General features: G+C 43.1%; 1 protein-coding gene across 3 annotated transcripts in view; it reads left to right on the top strand.

The window, feature by feature from the left end:
- Window positions 1-23,293, top strand: part of SYNDIG1 (synapse differentiation inducing 1) — a 179,350-nt gene that overhangs the window by 21,669 nt on the left and 134,388 nt on the right. The window lies entirely within an intron of this gene.

Genomic DNA, 23,293 nt, shown 5'->3' with positions numbered 1-23,293 from the left:
GCCACTGACTGGTGATTTCTCATCTATAAATTGGAAAATATACCTACCTCCTTCACAGAGTTATTGTGAAATGCAAATAAAGGATCCATCCTTTATTACTATTTATCAGGGCTAAACAATAAATTCTAGTAATCTTATTTATAATGTGAATATTACTTAACACTACTGAACTATGCACATGAAAATGGTTAAGATGGCAAATTTTATGTTGTGTCTTTTTATCACACTAAAGATAAACCTCACATTCATTGGAGTTCTAAGGTTCTAATTACTAATAAATAATTGACAGATTTTCCTGGCTATCTATTGTTCATAATAAATTGCCCCCAGAACTTAGTGCTCATGGATATATGGGTCATAAATTCCAAGAAGGCACAGCAGAGATGCCTTGTCTCTGCTTTGTAACATTTGGGGCTTCAGCCTTGAAGACTCTGATGGCTGAGTCTGTAGTCACTGGGGGCTTCTTCACTCCATAGCTTAGGTGCCTGGGCTGGGCTCACTTGAATACTGGACCTAGCTGGGAATGTCACTTGCAGTGCTTACACCTTGCCTCTCCCTGAAGCTTTCTTACAGCATGCTGGACTCAAGGTAGACAGACTTCATGTACCGTGGTTGGCACTCCAAGAATGAGCATGAATGAGGCACAGTGTACAAGCTTATTCAGCCCAACCCCTTTTTGTTGGTTAGAGGCAAGTCTCTAAGTCAGCCCGTATTAAAGGAGAGGCAAAGTAGAGCCAACTTGCTGAAGGGAGACATGTCAAAGAATTTGTGGTCACATTCAGTCTGCCATGATATGTAAGATAAAGAACTCTGGAATAGATTCCAAGTCCCCAGAGGTTATTGTATTGGCAAAGGCAGCATGATAATCAAGGCAAGACCAAGACTGGTCAACAACTAGAATGTAGGAAGTTAGATAGTTGGGTATAAAGTTGAATTATATCTCTTCCACATCATAAAAAAAATCTGAATGAATATAAATAGAGAAGTATTGATAAATAAATACACAAAGCATAAATAAATTCAGCCTACAGTTGAATGTCTTAGCAGCATTTCTAAATGAGGAGAATATTGATAAAGATTAACCAATATGTGTTATTCATTCTGTGCAATGCAAACACTGTGAGCAAAATTAAAAAGCATAAAATAACCTGGAACCAAACATTTGTGACAAATGTAACAAATGCTACATCCTTGTAGAGCAAGTAATAAGAACCCAAACAATCTCATCAAAAACTGAGCACGTGCCATAGAGAAGAAGTTAAGAAGAAATGGAAATGACCAATATATAAATATATATAAAAGTGTTTATCCTCACTTGTGAAAATAAAAAAAAATAGTTTGGGAAGCTACATCTTCCTTCCAAAAAAATTGCATAGGCTCCAAGATGGTTCTGTTCATGTCAGTAAGGACACCTGAGGCAGACATGAGCTCTCTGGTTCTCTGTATGGCAGAGTTGAGTCAGTCCTTGCCTCAAAAGCTATCGTGAAATGTTCATCCAGATCCTTTGTTACCTCCTGGATCCCATACATGAATCCACTAGGTAGCAATTCTAAGATACCTGGAAAATATGTATATTTAGACTTGAAATAATGAAATATTAGGGAAAAAGCCCTAAATGTCTGACATGAAAAGATTAAATATGTAAAATAATGAAGTTCTTCCAAAAAATAATAAGAGACTCAATACTTGGTCCATTGACTTGGACAATGCCTGGTATGAATATAAACAGATGCATATCCATTACAAGATAATAAAGATAGAAATCTAGAAAGAAATATGTTAAAAATTGTGTGAATGCATTATTCTGCGTGAGGGGGTTGTGATTTATATATTCATTCAAAACATGTTAGAAGGCTGTTTTCCAAATTATCAATAGTAGCTATGAGGAATAGGGAAAAAGTAGGAACATTCATGTTTTTTGTTTGTTTTTTACTTTATATACACTACCATGGTTTAAATTTATATTTTTGGTGGACACTATTTTCTGTATGATTATACATAAAGGACTTCAAAGAAAAAAATAGGATATATAAATCTCTTTGGTTATGAGAATAAACAAACTTTCTACCTTCAAAAAGATAGATAGATATTTAAAGAGACAAAATGTCAGGAACAAGAAGAACAGCTGCAAAAAAATGACACATCAGAAGAACCCCCTGGAGGGAGAGCCCAAAGAGGGCCCATGGATCTAACAGTCCCTCTCCCTTCTTCTCTGTGCAAGCAGTGGGGCACAAACATCCAAAAGTTGAAAACACAACAACTGTGAGTCCCATGACATCTGACTAACTCTGAAGTAAGGCAAATAAATGAGTTGGAAAAAAAAAATAAATGTATAAAAATAAACATATGCTGCTTTTGCAATAAAAAATAAAAATCTACCCTATGGAAATAATCACAGTTCTGGATAAAGTTTTTTGGTTACATGTTCATACATGCTTTGGGGGAAGTGGGAAACCTGGGACCTTCTAGAAGGGGAGTAAAGGGTGTTCATGCAAAGTGAGTAATACACGTTCAGGTTGCAGTGATGCCGAACTCAAAACTGCATGTACTTATATGCAGAAAGAGAAAAATTCATGTGTGCTTGGAAAATACCTTATATGCAGATTTTATCTTTCCTTATGTACTTTTCTAATGTTATAAATGATCAGTTATTTCCATTTGAGTTAAAGCAAGCAAAAAATTTTAGAGAAGATGTTATTTGGTCCTTTCTCTATTTTGTATTCTTATGTCCTGTGCCTAGAGCCTTGCACACAGTGGGAGGTGCTGGGTCAAATGTTTGCCCTCTCTTGACTTCTCCTCCTCTGGAAAAAGTCTTTCTATGCTCCTACCCAGCATCCCCAGCTTGAGTGAGTTCTCACCCTCTTGTCTGCACACACTCATGCAAGCCCTCTCCCATGACTCTAAAACCTACAACTGTGGAGACTCCTTAGAAGTCATTCATTCAACATATCTCAAGTACCTACCATGTGCTCTATCTTTTGTTAGATGTCAAAAATAAGAACAAAAATTTTTTTAATTAATATTTTACTTATTTATTTGACAGAGAGAGATAGCGAGAGCAGGAATAGGAACAGAGGGAGTGGGAGAGGGAAAGCAGGCCCCCAGCCAAAGCAGGGAACCCGATGTGGGGCTTGATCCCAGGACCCTGGGATCACGACCTGAGCGGAATGCAGACAGTTAAGTGACTGTCTGCATTAAGTGACTGAGCCACCAAGGCGCTCCCCCACCTTTTTTTGAAAACAGCCTTTATTGCATATGACATTTATATGGTGCTATGATGCTAGACGGAGTGCTGATTCCTTCGTCTTCCTTCACGTCATTGGCATCCTGTCTGCTATTCTCCCCAGGGTTCTGTTTTCTCCCTCTTCTAAGAGGACCTTCACTGGGACATGCACTGTGAAGGACATGCACTGTGAAGCCCCCCTCAGGGGCTTGTTTGATGGGAAGGGGCTTCACTTGCTCTGCATGCATGCAAGCAAGATGTTACAGGTGGGTACAGGGGCTGTGGGGTTTGGAGAGACCTCAGTGCCTCCCATGTGCTCTATTTGTGTTAGATGTCAGAGATAAGAGGAAAACCTGGGGATCTTCACTGTACCCTCAAGGGCTTATCTGATGTTAAGGGGCTTCACTTTCTCTGCACGCGTGCAAGCAGGATGATACAGTGGGTACAGGATCTGTGGGACTTGGAGAGACCTCAGTCAGAGCAAGGGGTGGGGGTGTTGTGGCAAGGTTCATCCAGGACTCAAACAATGGAAGGGTTAGACCAGAGAAGAAGTAGAAAGAAGGACTCTTCTAGGCAGAGTTCAGGATAAGGATCAAAGGTCAGATATGGCATTTCTGCAGGGCCTCAGAACCTGATATGCAACAATGGTGTTTACTGGAATCTAGAAGACTGGATGGAAAACTGTAGACAGATTAAGTCACAGACAGCTGTGGCTCCCTATTGCTACTTACAGGTTGCCTCAAAACTTATTAGCATAAAATACTCACATTCTGAGAGTTGGCAATTCGGAGAGTTGGCATGTAGGTATGTCCAATTCTGGTCTGTTGTTAAGGTGTAGTCAGAGGGTATCTAGAGCTGGAAGATTAGGGAATTTGGGCAGCTGGACATCAGCTAGGAAGCTCTGTTAAACCTTAGGAACTCTCCATGTGGCCTTTTCATGTGGGTTGCATTGGGCTTCCTTGAAGCATGGCAGCCTTGAGGTATTGGGCTTCCTCAATGACTGCTCAGAGGTTCATAGAGCTTTTCAAGCAGAAGACACAAGCCACAAACACTTTTCTGACATAGCCTCAGGAGTCACGTAATGCTCTCCTGTCACAATCATCAATTACACGTAAGTTACAAGCCTGCCTAGGTTCAGGGAAGGGCACAGGGCCCCCACCTTCTAATGACAGAAGCACCAAGGACACATTTTGAAACAATTGTGGGATGGAAAATACTGTTATACCACTTTTGGAAAAAATTATCTGACACAAATACTGAAAAGTAAAATACTGAAATGATGTGCTTTCTTCATGGTAGGTCTTTAGATCACAGACAATGAAAATTGGAAAATTGGAACCCTTTCTCAACAGCAAATGATCTAAAACCATCTTTTTACTGTGTAGATTCTTCCATAGCTTCTCACTTATTTTCCAATATCAATATAAATTCTTAGCATGTTAAATTATTTCTCAAAAGTATATTCTAGAGTGTGATGCTCTGTTAGGTTCATAGTCAGAAACTGTGGCACAGGTTAATAGCACCACTATTGTACATTCTGCGGGTTAGTTATTACGAAGTGAATTATATGTCTTAGGAATTTGGTTCAATTCCATCTTTCCCCAGTAATTTTACTGAAGACATAGAAGGGAAAGGTGAGAAAAAAAACTGGAAGTTTCATGTCCTTGTATGTCTAATAACTTCTCCAGATTTACACAGAAATCTGTGGCAAAGCTGATTTGGATCTAGCTTTTTTTTTTTTTTGTCTCTTTTATTGACATGCAAAATACAAAGATCTCTTTATGCAATTGTGTGAGCACATAGTTTAGAAATTGTTCAACTTGGGGGTGCCTGGGTGGCTCCATGGGTAAAAGCCTCTGCCTTCGACTCAGGTCATAATCCCAGGGTCCTGGGATCGAGCCCCACATTGGGCTCTCTGCTCAGTGGGGAGCCTGCTTCCTGTCCTCCTCTCTCTGCTTACCTCTCTGCCTACTTGTGATCTCTGTCTGTCAAATAAATAAATAAAATCTTAAAAAAATTATCCAGCTTGAAAATAAAACGGCTGATTATTTTACCAGCAAAATACATTTATTTGAGAATGGCAGAGGAATTGCAATTTAGGACATGCAGGCCATGGCCAAACTAAAGGCAAGTCTGAAGGACAAAGGAAAGAAACCATTATTTTATACAGAAAAATGAAGAAGTTGGGAGGGGCTGCTTTTTTGAAAGTCCACTGAGGGAGGATGAGCCTTTATAGCAGTGATGATTTCTTCTTGGCCGAGTTGTGGCAGTTTCTCACTGGCTGGACTGTTGTTGGGCAAGGAGAAAATATTTTCTACTTCTTATGGATCTAGTAGAGTTCTTACTGATGGAAAATGTAAGGTACCTTCCTTCTGGAGTCTGAAGTTTAGGAGTGTGAGGGCATGAATGCTCCCCTTTCTGGCATTGTGACTCTATTTTTATTTTCTTTTTTATGATGATGCACATTCTGATAATTGTTCTGTAGGTTGTCAGTTAGCATGCAAGTAGTATTCTACCTCATTAGAATTATAAAGTAGTTCTATAAACTTTCATACAGCAAACAAGCATTTATTTATGTGGAATCTGGCTAAGAACCATTAGAAAACAATTAAATACAGCTAAACTAAAATGATTCCTAATATAGCAGCAGTTCAGAAAGCTCTGACCATCTCACATTGTGTTTGGTTATAATGATAGACCTTATCACTTAAAGTATTGAAGCTCTAGAAGGGGTAGAAGACCCATGGTTCATACATTGTGCTATTATACTCTAACTTCTGGAATTTGCCTAGAAAGGCATGTTATGGTCAGTTGTGTTTTTGTTTTGTTTTTTTCCAATTGTGTGGCTTTTTCATTAAAACAATAAAATATACAAATGCCATTTATTTAAAGTTCAGATTGAATTATGATTATGTTACCATTTATCAAAATAATGGGGCTTGTCTCCATTTTCTTTTACTTTTTAAATTTAATATCATTTTATTTTTCATCATGATAAGTGTACTATTTAACCCGCATCACCTATTTCACCCATCCCCCCACCCTCTCGACTATAGTAACCACCAGTTTTTTCTCTACATTAAGAGTATGTTTCTTGGTTTGTCTCTTTCTTTTTTTCTTCTTGTGTTCATTTGTTTTCCTTAAATTCCATAATGAGTGAAACCATATGGTATTTGTCTTTCTCTGACCAACTTATTTCACTTCGCATAATACACTCTAGCTCCATCCACATTGTTGCAAATAGCAAATATTCCTTCTTTTTTATGGTTGAGTAATACTCTATTTTATTAATCTTTTGTTTTTTATAAATATATATTTTTATCCCCAGGGGTACAGGTCTGTGAATCACCAGGTTTACACACTTCATAGCACTCACCAAAGCACATACCCTCCCCAATGTTCATAATCCCACCCCCTTCTCCCATACCCGCTCCCCCCAGCAACCCTCAGTTTGTTTTGTGAGATTAAGAGTCACTTATGTTTATGTATGTACACATCACATCTTCTTTATCCATATGTCTGTCAATGGACATTGGGAGTGCTTCCATAGTTTGACTATCATAGGTAATGCTGCAATAAACATAGAGGTACACATATCCCTTTGAATTCGTGTTTTTGTATTTTGGAGGTATATTCCTAATAGTGTAATAATTGATTGCAGGGTGGTTTTACTTTTAACTTTTTGAGCAACTTCCATACTCTTTTCCACAGTAGCTACACCAGTTTGCATTCCTACCAACAGTGCAAAAGAGTTCCTTTTTCTCCACACCCTTGTCAACACTTGTTATTTCTTGTGTTTTTGATTTTAGCCATTCTGACAGGTGTGAGGTGGCATCTCATTGTGATTTTGATTTGTATTTCCCAGATGATAAGTTATGTTGAGCATCTTTTCATGTATCTGTTGGCCATCTGGATGTCTTCCATAGAGAAACATCTTCTTCCCATTTTTAAATTGGATTATGTGTTTTTTGGGTGCTGCATTGCATCAGTTTTTTATATATTTTGGATACTAACCCTTCATTGGATATATCATTTACAAATATCTTCTATTCCATAGGCTGCTTTTCTCTCAGCTCTATTTTAAATGAGTTTTTTTTTTAATTCAGTTTCACAAACTGAAACTGCAATAATAACAGAAAACCAGGGACACACGGGAGCTGAACTATAGGATTTATTATTCTGACATGATACTAGCGATACTAGCCTACAAGAGAAGGACTGCATCAGTAGTCCCTGACCAAGCCAAAGGGAGGGTAGCAGCAGATGAAGATGTTGGAGGTGGGAGGTACAGACTCAACAGCTCAGTGTAGTCAGGGCTGCAACACTACCATCCTCCTGGGCCCCAGATGGCTGCTGCAACTCAAGGCATCAGATTTGAAATCAAGGCAAGAAGTAGGAGACATAGACAGAGCCCTCCAAAAACATTTGCCCAAAGTTTTCCTTGGCTAGAGCTGTGTCTTCAGCCACTCCTGGTTATGCCTGGGTTTAAGGATGAGGATATCCTAGGGTGGGTACTCTACTCAGCCTGTGACTGTCACCAGCCCCAAAGGGACATCATGTGGGATGGGAAGTCCAGAACACATGTAAACACAAAGAACAATCAGTGGTTTGCTGGTGACACTGAAATTGTGTATAGTGTGTGTGGGAGGGATGACATCCAGGTGGGTAAAAGAAGGGTGGCAAAGCTTGAGCTTAGGCTGGGGAATCCAAGTAGAGGACCTGGACTGAGGCCAAGCAGAACTGCTCAGCTTAAGTTAGCACATCTGGGGCATTGGTAGAGTGCAGATTCTGATGAAAGGGTTGGGATGGGGATTCCTGAACCTGCACCACACTCCTAGCTTGTGCTCTTGCCTCACTCTGAGTATCCCAGGTCCAGGTGGTGCTCAGATTTGACTGCACAATAGACTCATCTGGGGATATTGAAAAATTGACTTGCACACAAATAATGTAAAACATATAAATCAAGTTCGGTCAATAATATTAAATTTGAATCACTTTTGCTTACTGAAATATCTGTGAAAGCTGTGTTTCTGGCGTGGTTGGGTGGCTCAGTTAGCTAAATGTCTGCCATCAGCTCAGGTCATGAACCTGGGGTCCTGGGTGTAGCCCTTTGTCAGGCTTCCTACTCAGGAAGGAGTCTGCTTCTCCCTCTCCCTCTAACCATTCCCTCTGCTAGTGCTCTTACTGGCAAGCTCTCTCTCTCTCTCTCAAATGAATTAAATAAAAGATCTTTTTAAAAAAGGCTGTGTTCCCCAAACTCTAATGCATATACAAAACACCTGGGGATTTGCAGACAAAGAGATTCTGGCTCAGCAGATCTGGCCTGGAGCCTGAGAGCCTACATTTCTAGCAAATGTCAGGTGATGACAATGCCACTTGTTCCTGGGGTGCACTTTAAGCATCCAGGTAGTAAAGGCTCAGATTATGGTACTGGATAAGGGGAGGAGATGGGTGATATTTGGGGCACAGAAGAGATGGACTTCCTCTGTTGTCACTGGTCTGAGTCAAGAGAGCGTAGCAGCTGTTCAGCTGAAGATGCCAACAGTGTAGGCTTGCTGAGGGCTTTTACATATGGTTTTACTTATCTTAAATAAACTTACATAACCTGGATTTGGGGTCAAGAAATATAATATGCTTAAAGTTTGTCTTATGTAATACATAATAGAAACAAATTCTCAGTGTTCTATTTATTTAAATCTTCAGAGATAGAAAGACAGATCCAAGATTTGGTGACTACTCTGTCTTTGGGTTTATTGGTATGTGTTGCAAGGGCACATAATCAGAGCCCAGGCTCAGAAGAGACTAGTCCATGACTATCTGAGCTACTTAACCTCTATGCTCTGGTTTCTCCACTTCTAAACTGGAGACAAGTGCAGTTATCTCAAAGAACGTGAAGTTTGCAGAGAGTCTAGCACACTTCTTGGTATGCATGAGGCTAAATGAATAAATGAATATGTATATGCCTACATAAGTATCTTTATGCACGTGTCTGCATGCACACACATGTGCATGTATAAATGTGTGAGTACATGTATGAATATACATGCATGCTAACCTCCTTCCCTCCTTATTATTTTGTCTGTATGAATTAGATATGGATAAAAAACATAGACTGTTTGCACACATCTTTCCTCCCTCTTATCTCTCCACATACTCTGCTTTTCACCACCCCCTTCAAGAAGAGACCGTTTTCCCTCTCTTGAATCTGGACAGGATGTGTGTCTGACTTTGATCAACACAATAAGATGGGAGTGGCAGTGCATGAGTTCTGAGTCAGGATTCACAAAGTCTTCATATCTTGAACTCATTTGTTTGGACTTGGCACATGGTCTCAGCTTGTGAAAGAGTCCAAGCTGGGACCATGCAAACTGCTGTCTTCCCACTAAACCAGACCCTAGAAAGCCAGACATTTCCATCCTTCCGACACACAGAGTGCTTAATGCAGTGCCTTATGGAGTAATTGTTTTTCTTATCCACACTTGATGTCACTGTCACCTAACAGTGGTTCACACTACCTGATGGTATGTTGAAAATAAGGTAGACCAGATGGACAAGCACTTGAGTAGAGTGATGATTAATCACCTGCCTTGGCCTCTTCCTTCTCCAGGCTCCAAACCATTCCCAGATTCCAGCAGCAAGCTAAAGAGAGGCAGGGTTCTTCTTTCCTGGGACCTGTAAACATGGGGACAATGAGACCTTCCCTGTGCACTGCTTAGGTTCCTGCTTAGGAAAGATGAATTCCCATTTATTCAGCCTTTGTGGAGAACTCTCTTATTCCTCAGGAAGACCAAATGTGCCATATCAATGATCTAAGTGAGACCAAAGTGTGAGTGTTTTGCAAAATAAGAGGTAAATATGGAAAAAGACTCTCCACCAGGATTCTTAGCTAAAGACATCACTCCTGGACTTGCCTCTACCCTTAACACCAGGCCTGGGTCAGGGCATTACTGGGCTCTGGGATGAAAGGATTGACATCAATCTGCTGTTCTAGAATAGGGCATTGATTCTTGGGTCAGGATGTCCCCCCCTATAGTACATAAAAAGCCTTTTTTGTGTTAATCCTCTTTTCCCCTGCAGTGACTCAGTCCTGTTCGTGGTCTTGGCAAGTCTAAGCTGCCTGTGGAGGCTGAGATTCCTGTAGGTGCCCTGACCTAGAACTGGATGTACAGCTTCTTTTATGAGACAATATCCTCAACATTCCTATCCCCATTCCTTCATACAGACACACATAGGCACATACATATTTGGGCACGCACACTGACATACCAACACACATACACAGGTACAACAATTCACACACACTCGCACAAACACACATATGCACATTAACAGTCACATGGATACATATAGACATGCACACAAACACGCTGGGCACTAAACCCAGCCACCACGATCATCTCTGATGCACTAAGTTGCTCCTGGGGAGCCTGGCAGGCAGCCAGCCAGTGGACAGTACTTGGAGGCACAGATAGCTGTATGTATGTAGTTGAGCTTTAGACTTTCTGGCCACAGTTCCTATACTGTGTTAAAAAAGCCTCATGGCACGTTTCATGTCTTCACCAAGAGGCACCCCCTGCCTGGGTGCATCTGAGTCCCTGGTTCATCTAGCTGGCAGGATCCAAACAAAGCCCCAGAGATGGGTCCATTGCATCCTGCATCCCTGCCCATTAATAACAGCAAAGGGGTGGCACGCAGGGAGGGAGGGCAGCCAGGAGCCTGAGAACATGAACTGTCAGGTGAGGACCATGAGGTCAATTTGGAACTCTAGGCTTTTGTATATAAGTGGACTCTTTCCATTTTGTTCCTAGTAATGACTAGGATAAGGGCCAAAGGAGAACTCTTCTTTTATGTGTGTTTTTTTGGGGGGTGGGGTGGGGGGGTAATCAGTTTGTTTCCATGCCTAACAAAAAGCACACAGATTATAGTTCCTGGAGTACTTTATGAAAATCTTCTCTTGTGGTTTCTTGATTTTTATTTATAGAGAGTTATTTCACCTTTGCCTATGAGCCTGCAAGGATGGGTTTTGCTTGTGCCATCTGGGAAATAGAGAGAGTCTGAGAAGAAGGGAACCAAGGCACAGTGGCTTGGGGTGGGTCAGTCGATTGCTGGTGCAGAGAGAGGAAAAGCAGTGGGGGAGTAAATGAGTCTGTGCCTGGAGCCTTTGCAGTCAGTCTGATAAGGGGTGACTCCAACTTATCCCTTACTTTCTGGGAAATCACTCAACCTCTCTGTACCTCAGTTTCTTTGTGAATGAAGAGGAGGCCCCAGTTACCCATGCATGTGTTGTCATGGCGATTATGCAGGGTGAGAGATAAGTAGCCCTCAGCATGATCTGACAACTTGGGACTAGCATGCCATAGTTGTCACTAATATTTGCTCATGTGGGGCCTTAGCAGAGGCCAGCTCTGGAGGATGGGCTGGTCAGAAGCCTTGGTATGGTGGGTGAGGCAATGCTGGGGCCTGGAATGCCAGGTTCTGGGTGGATACGGACGGTGAGGAGGTAGATGCCACACCTACATTTTAACTCAAACCATCTGAGTGGGAGCAGAACCAGGGAGGAAGCAAATCCCAGAGGAACTGGCCCAGAGCAACCTTCCTGAGCCCAGCAGAGAGGGCTGGGGCCTCTAGTGAGGTGCCATACTCATGGCCTTGTGGGTCTGACTACTGCAGCAGGTGAGGGCAAGTGGAGCCATTCAGTGGTCCAAGACCACAAAACTTACAGAAAATAAGCTTTCAATAGGCCGAATGTGCTTCGTTTAACAGGCCCCGTGGATTTGGCCCTTTGGTACCAATCCATTGGCTGGAGTGAATGGAAGGTCAGTTACAATGATTAGGGAGTTTTTGAATGTATAAGTGGTGGGAGTGGAATACTAAATAAAGCAAAGCAAAGGTGCCCCTGGAGATTCTAGATCTCTGTAGGCTGGGAGAATACAGTTTGCAAATAGCCTGGAGAAGGCAGGACACTCGTGGAGTCTTTGTACAGAAAAAGTCATGTCAGAACAATGCATAATCTTTCTCAGCAGGCTGACAGGTTGACAGGTATGGTGGATTAACGGGGGGAAGTTTCACATGCTACCTCCTGAACATTACCAGCAGCTGATTTTGACAAAGACAGTCATCATAGAGGCGGGCCCACAGCAGAGGGCATGCAGGGGTAGTCATGGGGACCACTGCATGTGGAGGTGCTTTCATCATTGTTCCCATGGTGAACTCACGCCATGTCCATCAAGGACTTCTGAAGCCTGGGGGTATAGACACACTTCGGGCACATCCCAGGAGTGGCTCCCAGATGGGCACCCAATATGAACTTCATGTTAAGATCAAATGGTAACACAGGAAACTTAATCAAATGTTGACAAAGGACAACAACTTGACAGCATTTGAGAATATTTGAAGAAATCAGAAGTATGGTTATGAGTAAAGATGGTTCAGTTCATTTGCTCAGAGTCCCAATTCATTGGGCACCCACTACATACAATGTGCTTTCTGGGAACACAAGAAAATAGATGTGGTACCTTCCCTTGGGAAGCTGATAGTTTTCTTTGACTCAAATACATCAAAAGAAACCAAAACATTAAAAAAGAAGAAGAAGAAGAAGAAAAGTATAAAAAATAATAAGAAATGCAAAGGATGGGTAAAGGGAACAAAAGCAGGGCTAAAATAGATACTCCATTATGGGCATGATAGGAGATGTTGCTACTTCTGTTTAACACTCAGCAAGACACAGGTCTGCTTGGGAGACCCAGATAACAGGGGGCCTAGTGAGAGCTAAGGCTGTTGACCACTGTGCTCTTCTGCCTTTTTGCTGATGGTGAACTTCTAGGCACCCACATGGACACAGAGTAGCACCTTCTCCAAACATGCCCCTCAGAATGTGCCCACTCCTTTGCTGGTTCTTGGTTGGCATTACGGTTTTCTGTCGGTGTCGGGCCCTGCCAAGAGCAGCACTGAACCCTGGAAGCAGCTCCCCAGCTATGACTTGAGTGAGAGGTCAAAGATGGGGAATCACTAGACAGGAGAGGGAGGGCAGGTGAGCAAGAGGAAGGGCAGGCTCAGCTCAGCTAAGCTGTAGCTTTGGACCAGATGCCTGTCGGAGATGTGCTCCTAGACCCTCCAGAGGACATGTGTATTTTCATCCTGGCTTGGGAGACTTTGGTAAACCTCCAAGTCCCAAAGAAAAAAACAACAAAATGTCACCCATCACCCCCTTGCAGGATAAATGACAGGAATGCTGTTTTCTTCACAGAATGGGCTGAGTCAGATTTGCACACCCCCTTTTTTCCAGTACCACAGAGTACAGAGAGTATAAAGGCAGAGTCAAGGAGGACCTGTGAGATAGTGGCCTCGCCACCTCCCCGCCCCAACCACCCTACCTCCTCCCACAGGGAATGGTATGAAGATCCTCCCTGGTCGTGGGGATACATGGGGAAAGGCTTGTTGACCAGCTCATCTCCTGTGAGCACCCTCAGGCAGCCCTTCCCTTCCCATACCAGCACCTCTCCTTGCCATGGGGCAGGGGCTTCCTGCTGCCAACCAGATCCTCCAAGCAAAGAGAAACCACATAACTTGTGCAGTGGCAGGAGTTCACGGTGTCAGTGTGGGTGACTCTGGGTTACTGGCTTCATGCAAAGCAGTGATTATGATAGTCCCACTGTGCTAACCCATTAATGGAAGAGACAATCTAGGAGGTTCCTGACAGGTAAGGCACTTTGTAATACAAAGCTATCCAAGTATTGAGAAATCCTCACAGTAGTTAGGGAAGCCTTGAATACTTTCCCCAAAATCATTCTCTTTCCAATTAGCATCAAAGTCAGTTTCACTGGAAGAATTAATTACACCAGCAAACCTAAACAACACTCTATCATTCTTTGCTCTGAGAATTAGCACACATTTGTAATTATAATCTAAATCTTGTTAAAGATTGAATGAACTCACTTACATAGCTTTGGGTTTCCTTTTCTGGCATACACCCCACATGTGCACATGCATACTATTGTGGAGTGGATTTATTTTAACTGGATTTTCTCCCAATATCAAATATTCTTTGGAAATAATAATCTCTCATTTTAACATAGGTTTCTGGAGATTTCCAGACCATCTTTCAATAAAAGTCTCACATATGGGGCTACTTTGGTCTGTGATTTCCTCACCTCCTCTGCTGGAGAAGGGGCTGTGAGCTCCCACTCCATCCTGATTGCATGCTGAGCCCAGGAGAATCGTGAGCAAGTAAAGCCAGTGCTGCTGCTATCGACTGCATGATGAACACTCACGCTTGTAACTAGACTGGTTGAGAGCAGACCCAAACGGGTGACCTCACAGCTTCATATGACTGGTGTCCCTCTGGTCACGGACCTTTCCATGCCCAGAAGTGGCCAGTCTGGATGATAAGTCATGCCAGAGCCAAATGCTCAGGGTCTTAGGTAAAAGTTTAAGTGAAAGAAGCATCAAGAAAAGTGTGGTCTGGTATCTCCCAGAAAGACTTAGTTTTTTTTCATCTGACCAACAGTTAAACAGTTTTTTTTTTCTTTTTCAATATACAAGGCTATTTAAAAAAATTTTTTTTATTTCTTTTCAGTGTAACAGTACTCATTGTCTTTGCACCGCACCCAGTGCTCCACGCAATCCATGCCCTCCCTAATACCCACCACCTGGTTCCCCCAACCTCCCACCCCCTGCCCCTTCAAAACCCTCAGATTGTTTTTCAGAGTCCATAGTCTCTCATGGTTCACCTCCCCTCCAATTTCCCTCAACTCCTTCTCCTCTCCATCTCCCCTTGTCTTCCATGCTATTTGTTATGCTCCACAAATAAGTGAAGCCATATGATAATTTAATCTCTCTGTTTGACTTATTTCACTCAGCATAAAATGCATAGGATCCAGTGGTCCTATCTGACAGTGGGTCAGAAAATGTCTCGGCCATCATGGAGTGCACACTCCCTGGGGGCAGGTAGAAAAACAGGCACAGAGAAGAGACAGGCACAGAAAACAAGTTGTAGACCGTGGTGAGTACTATGAAGACAACAGTTTCAAGTGGCAGGTTGACTGGGGGAGAGTAGAACAATGTATGTGGCAGTCAGGGACAGTATCTTTAAGAAAATGATTTTGAGAGGCAACTGGGTGGCTCAGTGGGTTGGGCCTCTGCCTTCAGCTCAGGTCATGATCTCAGGGTCCTGGGGTGGAGCCCCACATTGGGATCACTGCTCCATAGGGAGCCTGCTTCCCCTTCTCTCTCTGCCTGCCTCTCTGCTTATTTGTGATCTCCCTCTGTGTCAAATAAATAAAATCTTTAAAAAAAAAAAAAAAGAAAGAAAGAAAAAGAAAATGATTTTGGAGCTGAGATCCTGAAACAAGAGGGATCCAACCATGCCAAGACATGTGCAAAGGGCTGTGGGGTGGGACCCAACCAGAAGCAAACCAGTATTTTGGGAGCAGGCACCAAGAGGCCAATGGTGTGGATGCTGATGTTGAAGAATCTCCAAGTGCTTGGGGGTACAGAAGTAGGAGGTGGGCCTGGGGCACCTGGCAGAGGCTGGATTGTGCAGGACTGCAGGCCAGGCTAACTGGTTTGGACTTTATTCTAAACATAGACAGAGACCCTTGCAGGCTATAAGCAGAGGAAGGGGAGGGTCAGGTTACCATTTCTAGGGCCATCTTGCTGTGAGAACTGGATGTGAAGGCTCAAGGGAGAGCGGGTGGAGGATGGCTGTCCTGGTCCAGGTTGGGCGCAGCTGTGAGTGAAGTGGGGTGCCGGGGATGCTGGGGATGAGCGGGGTAGGATTAGGCTGCTGAGAATCAGCACAGAAAGAGAAGAACGGAGAATGGCTCTGGGATTTTGGGTTGACGGAGTTACTTGGAAGCTCCATGGGGCAGGGGTTCTGTCTGGTTTGTTCATGTCGTATGCCAGGCCGGGGATTGTGCCAGGCATGCACCAGTGCTCCAGTGCTTATGTGGAGTTGGTGAGTGGTGGAGAGAGAGCGAGGTTGTGTCTTGTGGCTCTGAGTGTTGGGGGGGGGGGGGTTCTCTCCCAGCAGGGTGCCAGGCAGCTGCATGCTCAGAGAGAAACATGGTAGTGTTTTTGTGGACATCTGCATCTGGAAGACCCTGTAGAAGCTTGGCTGGTGTGACTCAACCACACTGCCTGTTCATTGGGATATAGATCTTGGGGGGAATTGGGAAGGTGGGGGGATGCTGGGGAACTGGCAAAGGTAGAGGAATGCCCTGTGCATAGATGGCTGAGTAGTGATGAAGGGAAAGCAGGGCCCTTGAGAATCCAGAGGGGGTGGGGGAGCAGTGAATAGTGAAGTCACAAAACAGTGACCTAAGTGTTGGAAGATGAAGAGGAAGTGGCCAGGTGCTGACATTGTCCATTTGTGAGTGATTCCTGTTGAAGATCTCTTTGAGGTTGAGCCTGAAGGATCAGTAGGCTGTGATGGAGAAAGGAAGACCCAACTCTGAGAGATTCCAAGTGGCAGAAAAAGGACTGTCACAAGGGTGTGTCTGGGACCCTGAGGGTCCAATCTAGTTGCCCCTGCTCTTCTGCCTAGGGAAGGCCAGAGTGGCTGCCCTAATAGGGCCCTGACTGTGGTGGTTGAGGGGAGCAAGGGCATGGCAGACACCATGTAGTCCTTGCTTTCATACCATGCCTGAGGGCGGCACTCGGCAGGCCTGCGTACTCTCTCTGGTGTGACCCACAAATGCCCTTTATCCTGCTGCAGGTCTTGCTGGTCACCCAAAAAAGGTCCTGCTCAGTGCTCTTCCTGTGTCTATTTAGGGGCACCTCCCCAATAAGAATGGTTTATACTCTTTAATTCAAGATCCCAGAAATGTTGATTCTCATTTGTTATACAGACTTAAACTGATTGGTTAAAAAGTGTTTTGGGGAATGTTCCAGGATATGGCCTGGGACACAGGAGATAAAGATATATCTCCTCTGCTAGGATAGAATTGGCCAGTTAAATTTGGGGGCCCAGGTTTTAACAACATGCTCAGAGACATGGAGGGGTAGGGTAGGTTCCTTGTCAGATGTTTCAAGTGATAGGTACAGTACATAGTAAACCCACTTCAGACCGACCCTCCATTACTGCTGAACGTCAGCCACTTGATGGCCATGAGCAACCCCCCTCCCATCTCAACCTTTCGTGAGGGAAGAGACACAAAACACCCATCTCTTATTGCTGCACCTGCCCCTATTCCTGCTTATGTCTCAGATGTAACCCTGGTTTATAATCTGAGGCCATGTCTTTCCATTCCCAAACTGACTGATTCCCCCTGTAGGGTGATGACAGTGAGGCTTCGAGGGTCACATGGGCAGGACGAGAGGGGCAGCCTTGATACACAGCCTTCCTCTGAGACATAATGAATTGACAATCCAAACATTAGATTGTGCTGGTCACAGTTGGAATAGACACTAGAGAAGGTCCCTCTGTAACAATGCCAATGGGAATTTATTTGGACAGAACTAGGATCAAATCCAGGGACTTGAACCAAACTTTCTTTAAACATAAAATGAATAATATAATCCTAAGGTTCGGAAGGGAATTTGAACAAGAACACACTGGCAATGTTTGCTAACCCCTTAGGCTAATAGTAACTGCCTGACAAGTGGGGATTGTTACTATTTTTATATTCAAAAGCTGTTAGGTTAACTGCATGTTGCAGGAGCAGCGAGAAAGGAATCCTGTCTCTTACATTTCTCTGAATTTTAAGGGAAGCTTTTCGATTTCTTCCAAAATGCCAGCTGGAATATTGATGGGGTTGTATCCAATCTGTAGATCAATTTGAGCATTATTGTCATTTTAGCAACGTTGTTTTCCAATTCGTGCACACAGAACGCCTTTCTGTTTATTTAACTCTTCTGTGTTTTCCTTCAGTGACATCTTATATCTTTGGTATACAAGTTTTACACATCTTTTGTTACATGGATCCCTGAGTTTTATTCTTCTGGATTCCATAAGTGTGATGTTTTGAATAATGGAATGATCTCCAGCACCCAGCAGACTTGGGTGCAAATTCTGGCTCTGTTAACTGACTAGTTTTGCACCTTGGGCAAGACACTAATGTTCTCTGAATATGTTTCCTCAAGTACAAAGTAGGCCTCATGTACAAAGTAGGCCTTCCAGTTCTTTCTTGCTGGGGCAGGCAAACTGTTCACGTTGGGAGATGTGCGAGAAAGCACACAGCACAGTGCTGGTGAAGATTAGTTGGGTTCCTTCCTTCACTAAACCTGCAGTAAGACTTGTTACCATTCCACACATGATATTGTGTTTGTGTGTGCTGTATCAAAGCACCACAACGTGGTTCTGGGACACACATCTGCCTACTTTTGTACTTCAGATATTTAAAAATATTTTTCACCCTTCTTTTCTCTTTAGTGATACAATTTTTATCTATTTATAATTCTCAATTTCTCCCCCTCAAAAAAAAAATCCTCTTGAGATTCTTTGACCTACATCCGGCTTTTGTGGGCTTATTAAAGAATTTTCTCCCCCAAAGTTGTACTAATGCAATTCACGTCATTTATTATCTCATTACCAGCTCATATGTTCTTAGAAGCATGGAATTTTATCAAAATTCTTCTATTCTTCTATCTTTAAATAGACTTTACCATGTTTAATACCTGAGGTGATTGATGCCCAGCCCCTGTAAATCAAGCAAGCTTTGTCTCCCTTCTTTTAATTCAGTGCTTTCTGTTGTACAGAGGGCTCAGGTTTCAAAACCTAGTAAAGACCTGATGACCTGGCCTCAAGGGGACAAGCTGCCATCTCCCTGTGTATGCCACACTGCATGCAGCGTGGTGGGGTACGTGCTCCCCCAGCACTCAGAGGGATAGAATTGTCAAAGCAAATCCTCTTAAGGAACTCAGGGTCTCTTTCCCAAAGTTAAATAGGAACAGGGGTTTTTAATCAACACTGGGGACTATTGCTCCTAGACAGAAAACCCACGAGCTACAGAAGATATCAACAACAGCAGCCGACAGGCAGAATTTAGCTAATTCTATTGAGAATCTTAGGATCGTATGCCATGCTGATCTTAAATGTGACATGTATGTTCACTTCCGTGACAGGTAAGTTGACAGCTAAGTAGGATCAGAAATGGATTTCCCAACTTGCACTGCCACAATCTGTGTTTTTCCGTTGGAAATAGTGCAGGCTCTCCTGTGGGGCGGAGATTGTGTTCAGTCTCCTGCAGCTAATGCTCTGACAGCCTTCAGCCTCGTTTGCAGGTGGTGTTACCCACAGGGTGACGTCAGAGCCTAGACCCTGAAGGAGCATGCTGATGAGCACTGAGCACTACCCTGTTAGGGAGAGAAGGAAGGCCTTCCTGATCCCGCTCATAGGCATGAGTGATCGGAAGAGGAACAGAAGAATGCAGTGTCTCACGCTTAGTGACTCAGTTTTAACTTCAGGTAGGGAGGAAGGGTAATGGCCTCCCCTTCTCCAGCGCTCACCTCTGTGGTCCCAGGCAAGCCTGAAGTAAGTGGCCATATGAGCACACAAGAAGCACCGATGTAAAGCAACCTGTCGTGACATAAACCTTTCTGTCACTTAGTGTTAATAATTAGAAATCACATGCAAAGGATGGGTCAGTACCAGTCTAGATTCATGAGCTTCCAGAGAATCTTATCCATGCAAACAGAAGTTCTGCCTGCCTTCTGCAGGCAGGATTTGCTCACCGGTGGGAGAGAAACAAGGGAAAGAAGCACTCCTGATAAAGCAAAGAGTGACCCCTTTCCTGTCATTTGAAAAAATCTCCAGAATGAGATGTAATTCCTTACGAATGGTTGGAAACCATATAAACAGCTGATTTCCCATTATCAGCCTAGGGAACAGGGATAATAGATGCCGTGTGAATCATGCCATTAATTTTAATGATTCTGAGCAAAGCGTGTTCCTAATACAAATATCTGCCGTTGTGAATGCCACAGTCACTCCCAGAGTGACTGCATGCCCAGCTCTCCTCTGAGGTCAGGCAGGAAGTCAGATGGCCTGCAAGTATCAGGAGAGGAAGACCACATGGGCCAGTTAGTCCTCCATCACCCAGACTGAGGAGCCAGTGTCTGTAGCTCTGCACAGACAGAAGCTCAAGGGCTGTGTGTCAGCCCTGTCCTCCAGGGAGTGTGTCAGTTTGCCCATCTACAGCTCACAAATGGCATTTTACTTTTTTTTTTTTTAAAGATTTTATTTATTTATTTGAGAGAGTAAGTGAAAAGGAGAGAGAGAATACAAACAGGGGGAATAGCAGGCTGAGGGAGAAGCAGATCCGCCGCTGAGCAGACAGCCTGACATGGGGCTTGACCCCAAGACCCTGAAATCATGACCTGAGCCAAAGACAGATGCTTAACCTACAGAGTCACTCAGGCAGCCCACAAATGGCGTTTAAAAAAATACCAAATGATGACTGTAATGTTTCTTTAGAAATAAACAAATATTACTTTGAATATTTTAATGCAACTGGAATAAATAAAATTGGAAGAAGATGCCAGAAAACGTAGAAACACCACATAAGTTAAAAAAAAAAAAAGAAGAACAAGGATTCACCACCTTCCTTTCCTCCAAGTTCTGTTTTTAATCCCTTGTCTGTGAATTTTCACAAGATATTTGGCTATTTGGGCATTTCTATATCAACTTAGAGAATCTGATGTTTCTTAGTTGGCAAACAAAAGCAAATACTCTTTTTTCCCCCTCTGTTTTGATTGAAGCAATGTGCCCCTTCCTATTATTTATTATGCTGTAGATGTGGCTTTGTCATCCTGCTCTACCACATGCTTAGTTAAAGCATAGCTTTTAAAATCCTGATCATATCAGTCCTGTCTATCAGAGCATGAACACTGCCCCAGAGGAGCAGGAGACAAAGAACATGGGGTCTCTACTCAGAAGTCTGTGCTGTGGGAGATCCATTTCCCATAAAGCAAAATGAATTGTACTCATCATTTGATGCTGACAGTAGGACAGTAGGACCACCCAAGGGGGTGGCCCAAGGGAGGATTTTCTAATTAGTGAAGATAAATTGAAAATGGAAGCAGGTGGCTTACCAACTCTACTATATAAACACTTTTTAAAATGAGTAAAAATGAGATTTCCTCAAGCTAGCAAGAATGTGAAATAACTTGAATTTTTTTAGGAAAAGAAAATATATCTCTTTTTATCTACTAATCTAGGTAAATAACATATTTGCATATTTCATATATTTTATTATGTTGTAAATTCTATTTTGTACTTTATATAGTAGTATGTGTTTTGCTTTGAAAACTGTACTTCTATAGATGCTATACTAAGACTCTTGAAAGTCCTTACCTCATTGCACTATGGACTAAATGTTTTTGTCCCCCCAGAATCCCTATGTTGAAGCCCTAGCCCTCAATACAATGGTATTTTGAGATGGAACCTTTGGTATGTGAAAAGGATTATTTGAAGTCATGAGTTTGGGGTCCTCATGATAGGATTGGTGCCTTATAACAAGAGGAAGGGAGAGAACTGCTGTTGTCTCCCCACAGGTACACACCTAGGAAAGGTTATGTGAGGACAGAGGGAGGAAACGGACTTCTGCTAGCCAGGAAGAAGGCCTTCACCAGAAATCAAACCATCCAGCACCTTGACCTTGGGCTTCCCAGCTTCCAGAATTGTGAGAAAATAAATGTCTGCAGTTTAAGCTGTCCACTCTGTAGTGTTTTGATCGCAGCCCAAGAGGATTTTCTATTACCCACAGTCACTGGCCCTGGGTAGTAGCTAAGATGTCATATGTGACACTGCCAAGAAGTAGCAGCTAATGAAGACTTTTCCCACTCATTTGTTGGATTCCATTTATTTCAGCCCTAACCTAGGCTGTTCACAGCTAGGCCGTTGCATGGCCTACTGTGTTTCTGATGAGAGACAGTATGGAGCAGAGGCTGGGGCAGGGTTTCTGAGGCCAGACTGGCTGGGTTCAAATCCCAGCTTTGCCACTTATTACCTGTCTGACTGTCAGACCTGACTTTACCTCTCTGTATCTCCGTTCTCTCTTCTGACTATGACAGTGGTAATAATAAGGACCATTTTACAAGATGGTTGTGACATACTGAACTGTGAGGTGCTTGGTCCATGTTGCCTCTGACATTGTCCATCCTTAGGGATCTAAAGAAGAATTTCACTTATCAGGTCTCATCCAGGAGTTTTATGTACAGGTGTATCTTCTGCACACTACCTCTGCAAGTCAAAAGCTTCTTACAGGCTAACAGCTCCAGCTTTCCACCACTTTCCTAGCAGTAGAAGACCACTCAGCCTATATTAGGACAAGTTTCAAGGGTCAGAGAGTGAATGCCCTGGGATCAGGTTTTGACCAATGATGGACAGAAAATTGGTGTACAAATACCCCAGTTCCCTTGATCCTCAGGTCAGATTACACTGAGTACATGTATGACATGGTCTCTCAGACTTCCCCCAAAAGACTGAGCACTAGCTGCCTACAGCAGAAACTGGCTTTTTTTTTTTTATAATTTTTTATTTTTTATAAACATATATTTTTAACCCCAGGGGTACAGGTCTGTGAATCACCAGGTTTACACACTTCACAGCACTCACCAAAGCACATACCCTCCCCAATGTCCATAATCCCACCCCCTTCTCCCAAACCCCCTCCCCCTCAGTTTGTTTTGTGAGATTAAGAGTCACTTATGGTTTGTCTCCCTCCCAATCCCATCTTGCTTTTTAATAGGACATCCTTTCTTATCTTCTCTCTGTCCCCTGCCCTACTCACGCTTACCTGTCCAGCACTTCCTGGAACCACCCTCCCCAAATAAATGATTTATATTCCAATTCTTGTTTCAGAGCTGCTAATGGCAAGTCTTGGATATCACTATGGACAAGGAGTCATAGCCTTTTTTGAAATGATAGGCCTGTTCTGCATATGAGCTTCTCTTCTTGTAAGTGAGTTCTGTCACAGGACCAGTGGGAAGCAGGGACTACTGCGTCACACCGGAGACAGTGTCATGTAGCTTTGTTCATGCATTGATGCTGCTCCGATTCACAACCTCTTCAGGGGGAATCACATCCAAGGCACATCAAGAGTGAATCGCAGGGAGACAGAATTTCTCTAG

This window comes from Mustela nivalis, assembly GCF_964662115.1.
Source record: "Mustela nivalis genome assembly, chromosome: 8".
Lineage (NCBI taxonomy): Eukaryota > Metazoa > Chordata > Mammalia > Carnivora > Mustelidae > Mustela > Mustela nivalis.
Note: the sequence above shows the minus strand (reverse complement) of the source record. Positions and strands in the feature narration are given on the sequence as shown.